A 17,518-nucleotide genomic window follows, 5' to 3' on the forward strand; every position below is an offset into this window, starting at 1 on the left:
GATATATAATCACTGTTGTTCCCCTCCTTTAACCTCAAATGTTTGTTCTCTTAGCCTCTACTTGTTGTAAAGCTCAATCATATACAACAAAAAGCTTGCTAACATGTAACCAGCCACGTAGTGGGGGTATAAAACCGGGCCTCTCAGAAACTTCAGGGTCCTTCTTGGGAACGGATTCCCCTTGGACCCGCTGGTGTAATAAACCGTACTCCACTGTCTTGAGTGCCCTCCGAGGTGTGGTTTGCGACTCCAGATTTCACAACAAAACAGGTGCTATGTGAGGAGGAGTCTAGAATTACACAAATTTCTATCATAAGGGGGGCTTTCCTGGGGACTCAGATAGTAAAGAATCTGTCTCCAATGCAGGAGACCCAGGTTCAACCCTTGAGTCTGGAAGATACCCTGGAGGAGGAAATTGCAACCCATGACAGTATTCTCACCTGGAGAATTCCATGGACAGAGGAGACTCTCAGGCTACAGTCCATGGAGTCACTAAGAGTTGGACACAACTGAGCAATTTTTTTTTTCTTTTTTTACATATAATAATGCTTAGGGGAAAAAAAGTTATACTAAACTACTATATCTCTACTGTGTAAAACTTGCATAAAAAGTCTAAAAGGAAATATAGGATGATTTTAACAACTCATTCTGGTAATATTTATATTTTCCATAATGAGCATGGTTGCTTTGTAATCAAAGGAAAAACTTAAGCTTCATTTAAAAATGCCAATCTAAATGATACATTATCTACAAATAATAAGTCTGATATGGAAATGTGACATTCTTTAATGTGGTGAACATGCTTTCCCCCACCTTAAACTGGGATGTGTGGCTTGATATAAAATTAGACTGAAAATTTTGCATCAAATAGTCCTGGAAAATCATATGGCTGCATAACCACAAAGAACTGGAAAGTTCTAATTATGTTTCTTTAAACTCAAATGTGACATGTTTATATATGATATACATATTTATTACAACATACATTCTTGCTTTCCACAAGTGTGCTACTGAAATTTACATTAATCCAAATTCTATAAACTGGATTACATTTTAAATTACCAAAATAGCTTGTATTTAAATAATGTATTACTCTGAATTATTTTTCTGTATAAGATGTGTGTGTATGCGTGTGTGTATATATATATATACATATATATATGTATATATACATATGTTGCTAAGTCGCTTCAGTTGTGTCCGATTCTGTGTGACCCCATAGATGGCAGCCCACCAGGCTCCCCCATCCCTGGGAGTCTCCAGGCAAGAACACTGGAGTGGGTTGCCATTTCTTTCTCCCTATATGTGTGCGTGTGTATGTGCGTGTGTGTGTGACACATATATTTGCTTATAAGATACTAAACATTTAATTTTTACCTCTGAAATCTTGGCTTTTTGTTTTTTGCAAGCAGGAGAGAACACCTATGTTCTATCATTTCTCCCAGCAGAGGGCAGTGCAATCCAAGCATCATGCTTCACAATTTTTCATGAACGTCAAACTTGCGTAGTTATCACTTGGCAATTCTTATGCATGGGCAAAGTATAGTCCCACTAGGAGATAAGAGACTAGACAAAGGAAAAAATTCCCTTTCAATCCTTATTTCAGGAATATAAATAAGGAATACAAGGAATATAAACTGAGATGACTTGTGCATATTCTTATCAACCTGTGCCAAGCAACAAGTGTATGGAGATGGCTAACAGCTCAGAGGGCAAACAGCTTTTAATGTGGGTGTCTTCACAACTAGGGAAGGTTAAAAATGGTTCTGGGAAGAAGCACAGACTAAGTTCTATTTTTAAAATCTACTCCTGCAGAGGACAGTATAAAGTTTCAGGATAATTAAAAATATATCTATTAAGTAATGATTCTGCTTTTAAAAAAAGAACACATTATCTAGCGAGGAGAAAGTATAAATACACAGCAAACTCAGATGCAAGATGGCATTTATCATAATAGATACCTGTTTTATAACCTCCAAACTCCATTTCTTATTTCTGGGCACCCTAGGGGCCCCTGAGAGAGAAGTCAGGGCACAGAGGTATGGGTTTACTCTTGAGCTTCATGCCCAGTGGACAGCAACCTTTGAGGAGGCCGCTCCAGACCTCTGCCTTGAGGGATTTGCAGATGTGACTGTAGCGACAGTGACGATTACTGCAAATCTCCGGAGGCAGGGTCTTCTCTCTCCTCTGTTGCACCTGCCCAAGAGAATGTAGAAAGTGCAACATTCCTTCAGCCATTTCTCCGTGGCACCAGACAATGCCCAGCTGTGCTGGTTGGCCTGACCGGCCAAGGAGCAGCCGATGGTGTGGTGGGGTCCAACCCCACGCCTGTGCACAGAGGGGGTCTGCTGGCCTCACTGCAGGTGGACCGCCAAGTATTTTCTGAATTTACGTATGCTCAGAACCATAAACATAGTTATTGAATCTGGTCAAGAAATACAAAATATGTTTGTTGCCTACACACCTGGAGAGTATAAACTAAATATGTGAAATATTAGTGGACAAAGCGAGGCAGGACCAAGTTTGGAAAAGTACATTTTTTTTTTTTTCTAGCGATACGACCTATTGCTAGAGAAGCTTTAGGGTAGTTTAGGCCTTGATGGAAAGGAAGAATTTAGACAGGAAGAAACTGTCGGGAAAGGCTGGCATTTTGAGTGAGGAGAATAATGAACTTGAACAAAATAATGAAGATGGCACATTTGAGCACACTAGAAAAGAAATGCACATTTTGGAGTATGAGGATGGGACCTGGCACAAGGGGTTAATCTAGAGACGTGCTTCTCAGCTTTGGAGCCCTAAAGGAAGGATTGGGGGGTGCAGTTATCATAAGAATCCTCAAATCTATTAGTGCTCCAAACAATACCTTGTGAATATATATTACTTCCCACTTCCAAATATGTATAGATGCTATTGAAATTTATAAAATGTAAATTTATTTAAAGGAACTGTTGAATTAAAGTTGTTTTAACATTTCTCAAAGAATACCATTCTTTAGGTCTCAACTTAAATCTCATATCCTCAAAGATTTTTGCCCACGACCTCTCCATTCTCCAGCTCCATTCTGCTTTAATTTGTTTCTTAGCACCAAAAACCAATCTGGAAGTATATTATGTGTCTATTCGCTTACTCCCTGTCTCCTCTCTTTGACTGTAAGCTATGCTAAAGAAAGGGTTTTATTGCATTCACTACCAAAACACCAACACCTATAATAGTGCCTCTACACGATAGGCCTCCAGTAAATGTTTGCTGAATAAATGAACAAGTCTGTAAAATACTAGATCCAAATGCATGCTACAAGGCAAGAGAATTGATGTTATAGGCTGTCATCTTTGTCCTCTCAGTTAGTAATTTAAATTAAAATAGCAGCAGAAGACTCTTCACCTCTTTACAGTCATCATCATCTCTTTGCATAAAATGAGAATTTCTTATTAATATAAGAGATACCACAGAAGAACTAGCCCAATTATGATGCACATAAGAGGGAAATGAGTCTTTGCTTTAAAAGGCTGCAGCTTAATCATGTGAAAGAACATTGCTTTTGAGATATAAGTAAATGACATAACCATTCATTTCAGTGCTCAAATGATAAAGACATTAATCAGAGCTTCCCCTAAACTCAGACAGATTAAGTCTCTACCATATTATTTAAAATTAGGTAATATATGTTGTCACTTGTATGCCTAGTCATTCATTCCCGAAACATTTTGAACTCCTGCAACCCCAGTTACTGTAGGAAAATGATCACGTCATGATATTGCTTAAAGGTGTGTTAGAAACAAGATCTGTGATTATACATTAAGCAAGCAAGTCATCAAAGGAAGAACTAAACGTTTGACAAGAAATGCAGTGTGATGCAAAGTCCTCAGTAAATAATATTATGCCAGGACACATCTGAATTTTTAATATCAATGTCACATTATTGTTACCTAGACACGTTTATTCATTTCCCTAACCTTTATTCTGACATATCAATTAGATTACCACTAATTATAGGGCAAAAGTTGGTAACTCTATTATTTTATGTTATTGAGCTTCCTCTCCCAAGAATTTGACCAGGATGTTGTCTTCACTTCATTGTCTTCCTGTGAGAGGAGTGTGAAAATGGTGGTTATCCTGTGTTCTTCTCTACAGTCTGGTTGTTATTATTTAAACACATTACAGTAGCAGATTTACTCTGGCTGTTTGGCCTTGAGTGAATAGAATGCATTAATATAAATCACAACGTGTTGCACTGTACTCAGTCACTCAGCTATGTCCAACTCTTTGTGACCCCATGCAGTATAGCCCATCAGACTCCTGTCCATGGGATTCTCTAGGCAAGAATACTGGAGTTTGTTGCCATTTCCTCCTTCAAGGGCTCTTCCCAAGCCAGGAATCAAATCTGTGTCTCCTGCATCTCCTGCATTGCAGGTGAATTCTTAACTGATGATCCATTGGAGAAGCCCTATAAATCAAAATGATAAGCAAATAAACAACTACACATGGAATAACCTGTTTATCTATATACTCACCTATTACTCCCTCAGAGTTATTTCTGATATGTCCAGCCCCCAAAAAGTCTAAACTCTACCTCTTGCAAATCAAGAATAAGAATTTTTACAGTGCTAATGACTTGAATAGTTGTATGAATAACTCTTTCCCCCACCAAATCATCTATTAACCTATGAATTTAACATGGTTTTCCTAGTAGGACAGCCTCCTGTACATACTTGGAGCCCAATAGATACGATTCTTCCATTTCTCTTTTATATCTCAATCATTTAGTTTTAGGCAAGAACACAAGGATTCTGTATCTACAATGTAAAGCTATTGCTGATTTTTTTTTTTTAAATAAGGTGAATAGGACTTGACCTCTAGGCAGAAAACCTAATCATAGGGGATCTTAGAATCACCAACGATCTTAGTCTCGACTTCCTTGAAAACAGAACCTGAAGCAAAAAAATACCCTTACTTTTACTTTTGGGCATGCAATTCTAGGAAAGAAAAAATGAAGGAAAGGTGCCAATGAACAGGAAGGCATGGAAAGAAAATACAATTAGGTAGATTACCAGTCTGGCTAGAAGTTTTTATCAAGTAAATGTATTAGCTTCAGAAAGTCTACATGAGCTACTCTGTTGCTCCATAGTCTGACCAGGGAGCAAGAGGAAGAAGAGTTGATCTACCATCTCCTATCTGCCTTTGAACAAAGTTCATCATATAGTGAATCAATAGTGGCCCACTTTCAGGTTGTACTACTCGGTCCTTCCAGGAGTCATGGGGAATCTAAATAGCAAGACCAGAGTGATGGCATTCATACATGGGGGGAGCAAGTGAGTAGAATCAAGTCAGTGATACTGCCTACCTGTCCATATTCAGCCTCACAGACCAAGCTGGGCAAGCCACTGCACCTCCTGTGTGTCTCATAGGTAAAAGTGAAGAGCCCGGGTGGAAAGCACAAAGTGTAAAGAATGAGACAATATGTCAGTCTTGCTTGAGAATCCCATGAGGGGCTGGGAGCAGTTACTTCCACGGTACTGCCTGACCAAACATTGGATAAAAATTGAGTCTAGTCATAACCCAACAGAGGTGGAGAGGAGTGAATTCATGATAGAGTATTATAGCCACTATAAGGAAAAAGCTATTTATGGAAATTATGAGTCAAAACTATTTATGGAAATTAAGCTTGTAAAAGAAGTATGGGAATAAGCCACTCTTAATTCTTACCAGTTCAAACTAAGTCCATTAAAGATATCCAACCATTTTCATTCACTAAAGTTATAAAATGTTAATCAGAGCCAGTAGTACTCCAAAGACATAGAGATGGCCAACAAGCATATGAAAAGATGCTCAGCATCACTAATCAACAGAGAAATGCAAATTAAACCCACAATGAGATATCACCCCACACCTGTTGGAATAGTTATCATCAAAAAGAGAAGACAAAAAATGAATGTTGGTAAGGATGTGAAGAAAGGAGAACCCTGTACACTGTCGGGAATGGAAATTGACGCAGCCACTGTGGTAAACAGTATGGAACTTCCTCAGAAAACTAAAAGTAGAACTACCATATGATCCAGCAATTCCACTCCTAGGTATATATTCAGAAAAAAACAAAAAAACAAAAAAAAACATTTATTCAGAAGAATGTATGCATCTCAGTGATTATAACAATGTTATTTATGATAGCCAAGATATGGAAGCAACTTAAGTGTCTGTCAACAGCTGAATGGACAAAGTAGATGTAGTATATATGTGTTCTCACTCACACACAAAGGAATACTACTCAGCTGTCAGGGAGCATTTTACAGGAGGCTTCCTGTGTGCTGTTTTGGATCTGTCAGGAATCCTTTGGTCCTTTTTAATTCCTGAATATTCAGGAATTAAGAGGAGAGGCATGCCTTTCCCCGCGCTGAGGAATCCAGGCATTTCCTTTGTTAGTTTCTCATTATGGTGATAAGTACCCTCTTCTCTCTTTAATAGGGATCACCTTGTGTTTTGTAAGTCTGGAATTTTAATCTTTATCTTTGCAGAGAATAAGACAGTATATATGCCCACACCATGTTGATTAAAGCAACTTTGCTCCATCAGAACTTTGGTCCCCGTGTCTTTCTTTCTTTCTTTCTGTTTCTTTCTTTCTTTCTCTCTCTTACTTTCTTACCATCAACTCCAGACCTCCAGGTTCTGGTCCATTAAAGGACCAACAAGTGGCACCCAGAAACAGGGACTCTGGTACATGTGGCAAGATTCAGACGGAGTGACCCCAGAGGGCCTATTGAGGCCGGTAAGTACTAAGACCCGGGTCATTCGGCTGGAAAGCCCCCTCACTTTTCTACTTTACTTCAGCTCTTATTTAAAGTTCAGGGATTTTCGGTTTCAGGCCAGCGAATAGAGGCTTGCCTTCAGACAGTGGTTGAATGTAACCCTTGGTTCCCTAATGAAGGTAGTTCCGATAGATTTCTGGCCCCTATGGGCTCTCATTGAAGCTGTGATTCTGCCAATCCTGCTACTTCAAGGTAATTCTAGCCCTCCTGATATTCAGCAACAGGCAGAACACTTACTACATGGATATGAATTAGACGATGATACCTTACAAAAGGCCTAATTAGAACAGCATAAGATATTTCAGAATTTTCCTACTAACCCTGTTCTGGTTGCTCCAAGCGCTCCTCCCCTGCCAGCAGGCACAAATCCCAAAGTCTCTCCCTTGATAGAACCTAATGGTTTTGGCAACAACTCCCCTTAAGACACATTTTAACATTAAAACCGACAACACCTTTCTGGATAACAATAACCTACCCCCTTTGCGACAGAGGCTGTCTGAATTCCTGGCTTTGCAATCACAAGTCTCTGAAGCCGATGGTTTTTCTGCCTTTCCAGTTTTAAGAAAACTGCTGATGCTCAAGGGCAGATAATATCTCAATATGAAGGTATTAACTTTTTTCACATGCAACAAATGAAAAAGGCTATAACTATGTATGGCCCACATTCTCCTTTTACTAGAGAAATTCTAAATGCTATGGCATCTTCTATTGGAACCTTTATTCCCTATGATTAGCGAATTTTAATAAAAGCTCTCCTTAAACCAGGAGAGTATCTTCAATGGACAATGTGGTTTCAAGATATAGCCAGAGATCATGCTAAGAGAAATGCTTGAGCTGGCGCTCCCCGAAATCAAATTACTTTTGAGATGCTAACTGGCACTGGACAATTTGACACTATAGAAGTTCAAATACATGCCCTCCTTTGTTGCATGATCAATTAAAACCAGTGGCCCTTGAAGCTTGGGATCGAATTACTCCTCAAGGGAAGCCTACAGGTAGCTACATTAAAATATTGCAGGGACCTAATGAAACGTATGCTGATTTCCTAGCTAGATTAGAAACTGCTATTTCCTGTACAGTAATTGGAGAAGCTAAAAGGCAACTAGAAAAATTACTTGCTTATGAAAATGCAAATCAGGAATGTCAAAGGGCTATAGCCCCATCTCGTGAGACAGGGACTATTTTTGATTATTTGAAGGCTTGTCGAAATATAAGATCAGAAACTCAAAAGATGCAAATACTAGCTAAAACAAGAAAGGGAAATGCCTTAAGAAAGGGAAATGAAGGATGCTTTACATTTTGAGATAAGAACCATTTAAAAAGAGACTGCCCTGAGAAAGCTAAAAAAAAAAAAAAAAAAAACCTCCAAAAATCTGCCCTCACTGCTGTAGAGAAATGCACTGGGCCAAAGAGTGCAAATCTAAATTTGATATTGAAGGGAAACCTATTCCGGGAAACTCCAAGCAGGAATTCCCCCACCCCCCCCCCCCCCACCACCACCACGTCCCCTTCCACAAAAACCAGAAGCAAATTCCATCTTTTCCCTCAAGCCCTCAACATCTGGCTGTGCTGCCGTGGATATACCAGCCCTAAATGACTTTCTCCTTTACCCTCAAGCAGTCCCCTCTAGAATACCTACCGGACTTTTTGGGCCCCTGCCACCACAAACCTTCGGTCTTTTACTTGGCCAATCTAGTTTGACTTAACAGGCAGGAAGGCCAGGGGTCTCCAAAAGGAGAAAATAGGCTGCAAGTGTCAGACATTTTTATCTCTCTTAAGCAGCAGGAGGAAACAAACTAGCGATATTTCTTCTTCTTTTCCTTCTCTATACAAATTTAAAAGGAGGTTTCTCTTAAAATATTGTGTTGCCATAATGACAGCTGGTTTCACTTAAAGTTAACTATTCTCTAACCCCGAGTTAACGAATGCATTTTTCTTATGGAAATGTTTGTCTTAAGCTATGTTAATGTGCTATACATTTACCCCAGGCTCTTGTCTTCAAGTTGGTTCCGCCTAATGGCTCAGAACCTACTTGACAAACCAGTATGTTATACTCAGATATTGTTCCCCAATCTATGTAAACAAACCTATTTGTATGGTAATCTGCCTTTTTTCAAGATTCATGTCAATCATTCTGTGGCCCAGGACAACTCAACTGGTGCCAAAGTTATCTCAAAATGCATGTTGTGGGTGAGGGGCCTGGTGCTATTCTCTGAGTTTTGAGACATTTCCTTTCTCTAATTAGCAGACTGCTAGTTATATGACACCTGGTTAAAGACTAGCGGCGGGGGCGGGGGGGCACTCTTTCTGCCCACTTCTGATGCCTATGTCCGAAGCTTTCTCTAACTCCTTTATACTTTAATAAAACTTTATTACATATAAATCTCAATTTGAGAACACATTACAAACTTCTACCGATTTCTAATTAGCTTTTCTAAAATATTTTGGGAAATTTTCATTTCATTATCCTTCTGGTAAGCTGTGGAATTTCTTCAAAAGCACTGAATTTATTATTTCTTGTATTTCTTTTATATAGATGGGACTTAAAACACCAAAACTTCATTCTGGTCTCTTAAAAAATATAAAGCATTTTAAACTAAATTTCATTCTGTTCAAGAAAATAAATTATATGCTCTTATTCAAGTTATTTGCCTACATCCTTACCCCCATTAATATAGTCTCTGATTCTATATATTGTTTTTGTATTAAAAAATATAGAAACCTCCATCATAAACTCCTAGTTATATTAAAAGACAATGGCCCTGCCTATATTTCTAGACACTTTAAACAACTTTTGCAATCTTTTTCTATTAAACATATTACAGGTATTCCTTATAATCCACAGACACAGGACATAGTCAAACACATCACACACTAAAGCTACAAATAAAAAAAAATTAAAGAAGGGGGAATACACAGGTACACTACTGTAGGGTATAGTTCCGGCGAGGCAGAAAAGGAAAGACAACCGCAACAGGAGTAGGTTACCTTTTTTCAGGCAAGGAGGGGCGACAGTCGGCCTGACGACCAGGCTGAGCGCCGAGAGGGATCGGGGAGGCTTCATACTTACAGGGAGGTTTGTGGAAGCGATAAGGGAAATGTTAATCAGGCGGGATATTTTGAGTATTCTTTTGTTGAGATGACATTTGTAGTTGGGCAGGGGGTGATAAGTCTTCTGGGCAGGTGTAGGGGGTGGTAGGTTTCTGGACAGGGGTTGATAAGTCCCAGATAGATGCAACCGTCCTGGAGCATCAGGGAGGAACTAAAATTCTGTTTTGTTTTCTCCGAAGTTAGATGATTCAGCAAGGGGCCTTTGAGACTGTTGTGCTCTTTTCTAGGCCCAAAGGACTCCTTCATTCCAGACCCTGAAATCATTTAAAAAAAAAAAAATGGGAAAAAGGGCGCCGTATCTCTCTGGCTACTTCCTGCTGGATAGGGGCGATGGTTTGAGGTCTGGAATGGAGGATATTTCTAGGGCCCAGGGTCTCTTTTTTCTGAACTTGGGGTGAGGCTCTCGAGAAGAAGAATGGTCTTGACCTGATCTCGAGAGATGGCCCAAATCCGTTCTTGGAGAAACCTTTGAAAGAGATTAAAGAGACAGGGTCCAAATAAGAGGAATAGAATGATACGTACCAATGGTCCCAGGAAAGGGAGCAACCAAGAGAGGATCTGTTGGAACAGGTTTTGGGGAGTGTAAAGGTTTTGTAACTCTTTTCTGCGGTGTTCAGTTCTGTCTCTAAGTTTTATGACTCTGTCCTAGACTATGTCCGTCTCATTAACAAAATAACAGCAGTCCTCTCCTAGGAAAAGGCAGGTCCCTCCCTTTTCTGTGGTGAGAAGGTCCAGGGCTCGCCTATTTTGTAGGGCCACAGAAGCTAATGAGTTAATTTGTCTTTGGATTGAAACGAAGGACTCCACTACCTGCTCCACGTCCTCATTAAGTTCTTGGGACAGCTTGTAGTAGAAATGTAGTAGAGATGCCTCCAATCCCTGTGCCTAGGGCTGCTTCTGTACCAGTCCCAATCAGGAGGCGGGCTATGACAGCTCGTCTTTTTCTGTGAGAAAGTCCCTTGGGGGTAGACTATTTGTTCTACCTCTTCCTCTTTGAGGAATGTTAGGCCTGGGGTCAGGAAGACCAAGATGCAGCGTCCAGGGGGGTGTAAGGGGAGGCATGAATATGCATAGGTCCCACAGAGAATGAAGATTCCTGGATTTGTGCAATTATATGTGCTGTTCCAGAGAACCCAAGTGGAACAGAAGGAGGGAGCAGAGTTTGTAAGACCAGTGTAGTTGGGACTAGAGTAGTCAATACAGGTTAGGTTTGAAGAGGCTGAGAGTAGGACATTGTCAGAGACTGGCCCAATGAGTTGCGTAGTTTTCTGTTGGGAAGGGGAGGTATAGTTGCCCTGTGACAGCCAGGTTGAGGGTAAGGGAATTGCTATGTGCGGTGAGGGAGACAGTCCTCACCACATAGACATGCATATACAACACTGGGATGTGTGCTGTGTGTACTGGAAGAATTGGAAGGAAGAGTTGAGAAGGCGGGCAAGGTGTTGGTTGCCAGAGGGAGGTTTTAGGAGAGGCCATAATTGGGAAAGGAGGTCTAGGCGTTTATAAGGCTCAGGGGTCACCTGTAACCGGGAAATTATATTCTTTATGACTTGTTCTTGTTTCTTTTCCTGATTTTGATCTAGTACCCCGCCCCCATCTGAGTACCCCCAGTGGGTAATGGGATAGAAACATGTTTCTTCCATCTGGCTTATGGCCGGTACTCACGAAACTCCCTCTCTTCTGTACTTTGACAGTGAGTAGGGATTTGGGCTTCCCACCCCCGAGGTTCATGATGCACGGTTTTGGAGCTGTATTATAACATGAGCAATGTACGTAGGAATAAATGTCTGAGCAGGGGCAGGGAGTGGCCAGAAGGCTGGGGAGTGCAGCAAGGGATAAGGAGCAGAGGAGCCATGGGGCTGTTAGTTAAGCAGTACAGAGGAAATAGTGCCCTAGGAGCAGAACACAGCTAGCAATGTAGGCGATACCCATGGAAAGACGAAGGATAGGTGGCCAGTCCTGAGGGGAGACAGTTACTAAGCCTATAGCAAGGATTAAGATTAGGAGTGCAGTTATAGTTAGATAGGTAGGGAGAGGCCAGTCAGGGCGAGGGGCAGAAGGCCCCAAGTTGGTGGTTGTTTGAATCTGAGGAGGAACAGTGCTCATTAAGATGTAGAATGATGTAGAGAATGAAAGTAAAGAAATCAATTTCTTCTGGAGTCAGGTTGTAGAAGGTTCCTGGGAGCCACAGTTGAGACACCAGCGTAGTCAGGTCTTTGAAGGAAGTTCCTGTTGAGGCGCTGACCCAGAGGTCTTGTAGTAGTTGGATCAGGAATAGTTGTAGGTTGAAGAGAGTCCAGGTCATTCAGTGTCCTCTCAGATGGTTGACAGGGGTTGTCGCTGGGTGAATTTTAAGGAGGTGGGTCCTGTGAGGGAGACAGATAGGTGTCATTTTTTAAGGACCCGTTTTAGGTGAGAGAGGTGTACCCAGGAAGTGACCTTCTCGAGTTTAGCTGCAGTTGGGGAAAGGAGGATGACTTTGAATGGTCCCTGCCACTTTGAGGTTAGGTCACCTTGGGGATTATCAGACAGATAGACCATGTCCCCAATTTGTAAAGTGGGCAGGGAGGCTTGGGGGTCAGGGGCAGGCAAATTGTGGTTGACGTATTTCCAGAGGGTATTGTGGAGTTGCGCCAGCAGAGGGGAGTGTAGGAAGCTTGGTATGGGAGGAGGTTCAGCTGGGAGTCCAGGAGGGAGCATGGGCCTTCCATACATCACCTCAAAGGGGCTCAGCCCCAGGGGCTTTCTGGGCAAAGCCCGTATTCTGAGGAGAACAATTGGCAAAAAATTTAGTCCAGTCTAGATGTACCTCAAGGGTTAGTTTGGTAAGGGTTTCTTTGATTATTCTATTCATCCTTTCTACCTTTGCTGAGGACTGGCAATGGTATGGAATGTGAAATTTCCAGGGTATCTGTAAGAATTGGACAAGTTGTTGGGTGACCTTGGATGTAAATTCTGGGCCATTATCAGACTGTAGGGATGAAGGTAGCCCAAACCTGGGGATAATTTCTGTGAGGAGGATTTGGGCCACGGTGTGGGCTCTTTTGTTTGTAGTGGGAAATGCTTCTACCCATCCTGAAAAGGTGTCCACAAGGACTAGTAGGTATCTGACTCTCCGGACCCGGGGCATATGAGTAAAGTCTATCTGCCAATCCTGTGCTGGGAGGCTGCCTCGCATTTGATGGGTTGGAAAGGATGTCGGTTTAAGGTTGGAATTGGGTTTAGTACGTTGACATGTTTGACTGGAGCGGGTAAGGTTATCTAAATATTGTTGGTCAGCATTGGATATGGGGAAGTGGTTACAGAGGAACTGTTGGAGTGTCTTGGATGAGGGATGAAAGTGAGTGTAGAGGAGAGAGGATTTCTCTGGTAGTGGGAGGGTCGGGTGGAGTCAGAGCTAAGATGACAGGGGACTGGAGGGAAGGATGGGACAGTGCTGTCTCCTTTGCCTTCTGGTCAGCAGCATTGTTGTAGGCTGATATGAGACTTCCCTTTCGATGTCCCCTACAGTGAAGGATGGCGGCTTTGTTTGGTAAGAGTGTTTCCTCTACAAGTTTGTGGCTCAGGTCTGAATTAATAATGGGGGATCCCTTTTGGGTTAGGAACCCTCTTTCTCTCCACATTAGGATGTTTGAGTGAAGTATATTATAGGCATATTTGGAGTCTGTGTGGATGTTAACCCTTAGATTTTTAGCCAGAGTTAAAGCTCTGGTGAGAACTATCAGTTCTGCCTGTTGGGAGGTGGTGTGAGGTGGCAGCAGTGAAGCTTCAATTGTCTGGGTTCCGTGATTGTGACAAAGGTCCCCCTGGATGATGGCATATCCTGCTGCAAAGGGTGGGGATTTTTGAGAGCTGCTATCAACGAGCCAGTGTGGGGTGTCTGGGTCTAGGATGGGCTGATCTGTTACATGTTGGAAGGGGTTTTGGGTAAGATCTACTGTTAGACTGCAGCTATGTAGGAGGGAGTCTGTTGTAGAGGACATGGATAATAAGCTGGCGGGGTTAAGGGGAGAGCAGGGGGAGGATGAGAGCTGAGGGTCGAGGAGAAAGGCATGTAGGACCTGTACCCCGGAAGGGGGAAGAGAGAGGAAAGCCCGATGTGATAGCAAGTCTCGGAAGGTGTGTGGAGAACAGACTGTTAAAGGGGCATATCTAGAGAGTTTATTTGCTTCGGGTACGAGGGCTGCAATAGCATCCATGGCCTGTATGCAGGAAGGCCACCCCTTGGTCACCATGTCCAGCTGTTTTGATAGATAGGCTATGGGAGCCCAGGTGTCTCCAGCCTGCTGACATCGAAGCCCCAGGGCCTGTCCTTGGTTAGAATGGTCTGAGAAAGAATGGTCTGGTTTGATCTGGCAGGTGGAGAGTTGGCACTCGGAGGAGGCTCTGGGTAAGCTGGCAAAGAGGATTGGCCAGAAAGGAGGGATTAAAGAGGGGCTCATCCAGACATCATTTAGTTGCCTCATGGAGCGGCTTTGCAATGAGGGAGAAGTTGGGGATGCAGATACGGAAAAAATTTAGGAGGCCGAGGATAGACAAGAGTTCCCTTTTTGTTTTTGGAAGTGGACAGTTAATTAAGGCCTGGATTCTATCTGGGGGAATAGTCCTTTGTTGATGGGATATGGAAAGTCCCATGTAGGTGACTTTTGTCTGGACTATTTGGGCTTTAGATTGGGATACCCGATAACCCTAAGATCCCAGGGCCCCAAGGAGTTTGGCAGTATGTTGGAGGCAGAGTTTTCGGATTGAGATACAAAGGAGAAGGTCATCTACGTATTGGAGGAGATGACTCAGGGCAAGGTCGAGTGTCTGTAAGTCCTTTTGTAAAGTCTGTCCAAAAAAGTGGGGACTGTCTCTGAACCCCTGGGGGAGAACTGTCCATGTTAGCTGTTGAGAAACGTGAGTCTCGGGGTCTTGCCAGGTGAAGGCGAAAAGAGGTTGGGAGAGGGGGTGGAGGGGGATGGTGAAAAAAGCGTCTTTGAGATCTAATACTGTGAAGTGGGTTGCAGTTGGGGGTATGGTAGACAGAAGGGTGTAAGGGTTAGGGACTACTGGGAATGTTGGCATAATAGCCTCATTGATTTTTCTCAGGTCCTGGACCAGTCTCCAAGGGTTTGGTCCCTTTCTTACTGCCAGAATAGGGGTGTTGTGTGGTGAATGGGTAGGAATTAGGAAAGAGGCTTGAAGAAGATGTTCTATGAAAGGCTTAAGTCCATTGTGGGCCTCTGGGGTGAGGAGTACTGTTGTTGGGTGATTATAGTCGAGGGGTCTTTTAGGATAATGTGGACTGGGGGATGATGTTTGGCTATGGATGGGTGATCAGTGTCCCAGACTTGGAGGTCTAAGGCAGGTAGATCCAAGGGAAGGTCAGGGGTGAGGGATAGGGACTGTCCAGGTGCCATCTGCATGCAGAATATAGAGACTGTATCGAGGGGGGTATGGTAATAAAGACCCCCAATTTGGATAACAAATCTCTCCCTAGAAATGCCATCGGGCACTGAGGCATTATTAGGAATGAGTGTATAGGGTTGATTTTCCAAATTGCCAGAGTAATGGAGGGCTGATTTTTGGCCTTAGGGGAACTCCAGAGACCCGCTTGATTGTGATTTCTGAGTCTTGAGTTGGGCCAGAGTAGGAAGTTAAGAGAGAGAAAGTGGTTCCAGTGTCTACTACAAAAGAGGTCTTTTTTCCGGCCACTACCCCGTCTACCCTAAGTTCCGAGCTCGTGTTCAGGACACGGGCCGGGGGGCTGGAACCCAGGCCCCTTCATTGGAACAACTCTCATAGAGTTGTGCCTGTGTTCTGGGGAGAAGTGGGGATCTCCTCAGATGCGCCAGGGCGTCCCTGTGGGCATTCCACTCTCCAGGTCTGGGAGGTGGGGACCTCCCCAGGGGTGCCAGGGCACCCCCTGGGACAGTCCATCTTCCAGTGTCCCCACTGGCCACAGGTTGGGTATGCTTTTGTGGGGGCCGCGGGTTTGGGCATGCCTTTGCCCAGTGTCCTGACTGGTTGCATTGGAAGCACGGTCCGGGGGGTAGTCTTAAGCCTCGTTCTGGGATGACTCGGGCCAGGCTGATCTCTTTCTTTAATTGCTGCTGCCAAAAAGGCATATTTAGCTTTTCTCTCACGTTCTTTTTCTCTCTTAGCCTCCTCCTCTCTATTATTGAACACCTTGAAGGCTACTTCTAGAAGGTCTCTTTGAGGGGGTCTCAGGGCCCTTTTCTAGTTGTCGAAGCTTGAGTCTGATGTCAGGGGCAGATTGGCTGATGAACTGAATGTGAAGGTAGAGTAACCCAGCAGGGGTAGTGATATCTAGGTTGGTATACTTCTGGACTGCCTCTGTGAGGTGTGCCAAGAATAAGGCTGGATTTTCGTCTGCCCCTTGGGTGATTTCCCTGACTTTATCATAACTGACATGGATATGAGTATTTTTTTGCATTCCTTCCAGAATGCAGGTGATCATATGATTGAGTCTCCTGATACCTGGGTCACCGGGCTGGTAAGTCCAGTGGGGATCTAACTGAGGCACCGCCTCATCAGCAACTGGGCTGTCCCGGTCTAGGTTATGTAAATGATCAGTATGGGCTTTTGCCACGTGTCAGATACGGTCTTTTTCGTCTGGGGTGAGAGTGGCATTTAGGATATAATATACGTCACTCCATGTGAGGTTATAGGCCTGGGAGAGTCTCAGGAATTCTTTTCTGTATCTGGTAGGATTTTCAGAAAATGATCTTAACTTTATTTCTATCTGGCTCATATCTGACAATGAAAATGGCACGTGGACTCAGGTGGGGCCCTCTGATCCTGCCACCTCTCTCAGGGGAAACAAGTGCTGGGTACGTGACCATGTGGCAGGGGGTAAGGAAGGGGTGAGGGGGAGTCGGGGAGATGGGGTAACGGGGCTGAGGGGGAGTCAGGAGAGGTTTCGGTGCCAGTAGGTGAGCTGGATGAAGGGGAAGGAGGGATGGCAGGGTGGCGGGTAGGGAGGGGCCTTGTCCGGGGGGTCGAACTCCGGGGGTGCGGAAGGTTGAGGAAGAAGAGCCCTTTTGCTTGGGGGGCAAGGTGCATAGAAGGACCTTGTGGGTGGAGCAGGCCTGGCAGAGGGAGGGCCTGCTCCGAAGGGCCCAAAAGGCTTGGGCATAGGGGATCTCTGACCACTTGCCATTCCGTTTAAGGAAGTCAGTGAGATTTTGGAGAATGTTGAAGTCAAATGTGCCGACTTCAGGCCAGCAGTCTTGATTGTCTAATTGGTATTGAGGCCAAATCTGTGTACAGAGTTGTTTTAAGCGGTTAGCTTTGAGTTCAGTGAGTGAGAGTGGTTTGAGATTTTTGAGAACACAGATCAGAGGGGAATTTTTGGAACAGATTGGCCAGACCCCATAATTGAAAGGCAAGCAGAGGCTCCTATTGGGAACTTGAGTCGTCACCCATAGTCACAATAGGAGTTATAAAAGAGCTCTGTGTCGAGGTGGAGCGTCCCCCACTGTCACTTACAGAGTGACCCTGGGCCGGGGGTCCCCGGGACCTGGAGAGGAATGAATTCTAGGGTGCCTCTAGAACTCTGTCCAGATCGGATCTTACCTTAATCTAGGGGCCGACTTGAGTGG

The sequence above is a fragment of the Muntiacus reevesi genome, chromosome 22 (genome assembly GCF_963930625.1).
Source record: "Muntiacus reevesi chromosome 22, mMunRee1.1, whole genome shotgun sequence".
Taxonomy (NCBI): Eukaryota; Metazoa; Chordata; class Mammalia; order Artiodactyla; family Cervidae; genus Muntiacus; species Muntiacus reevesi.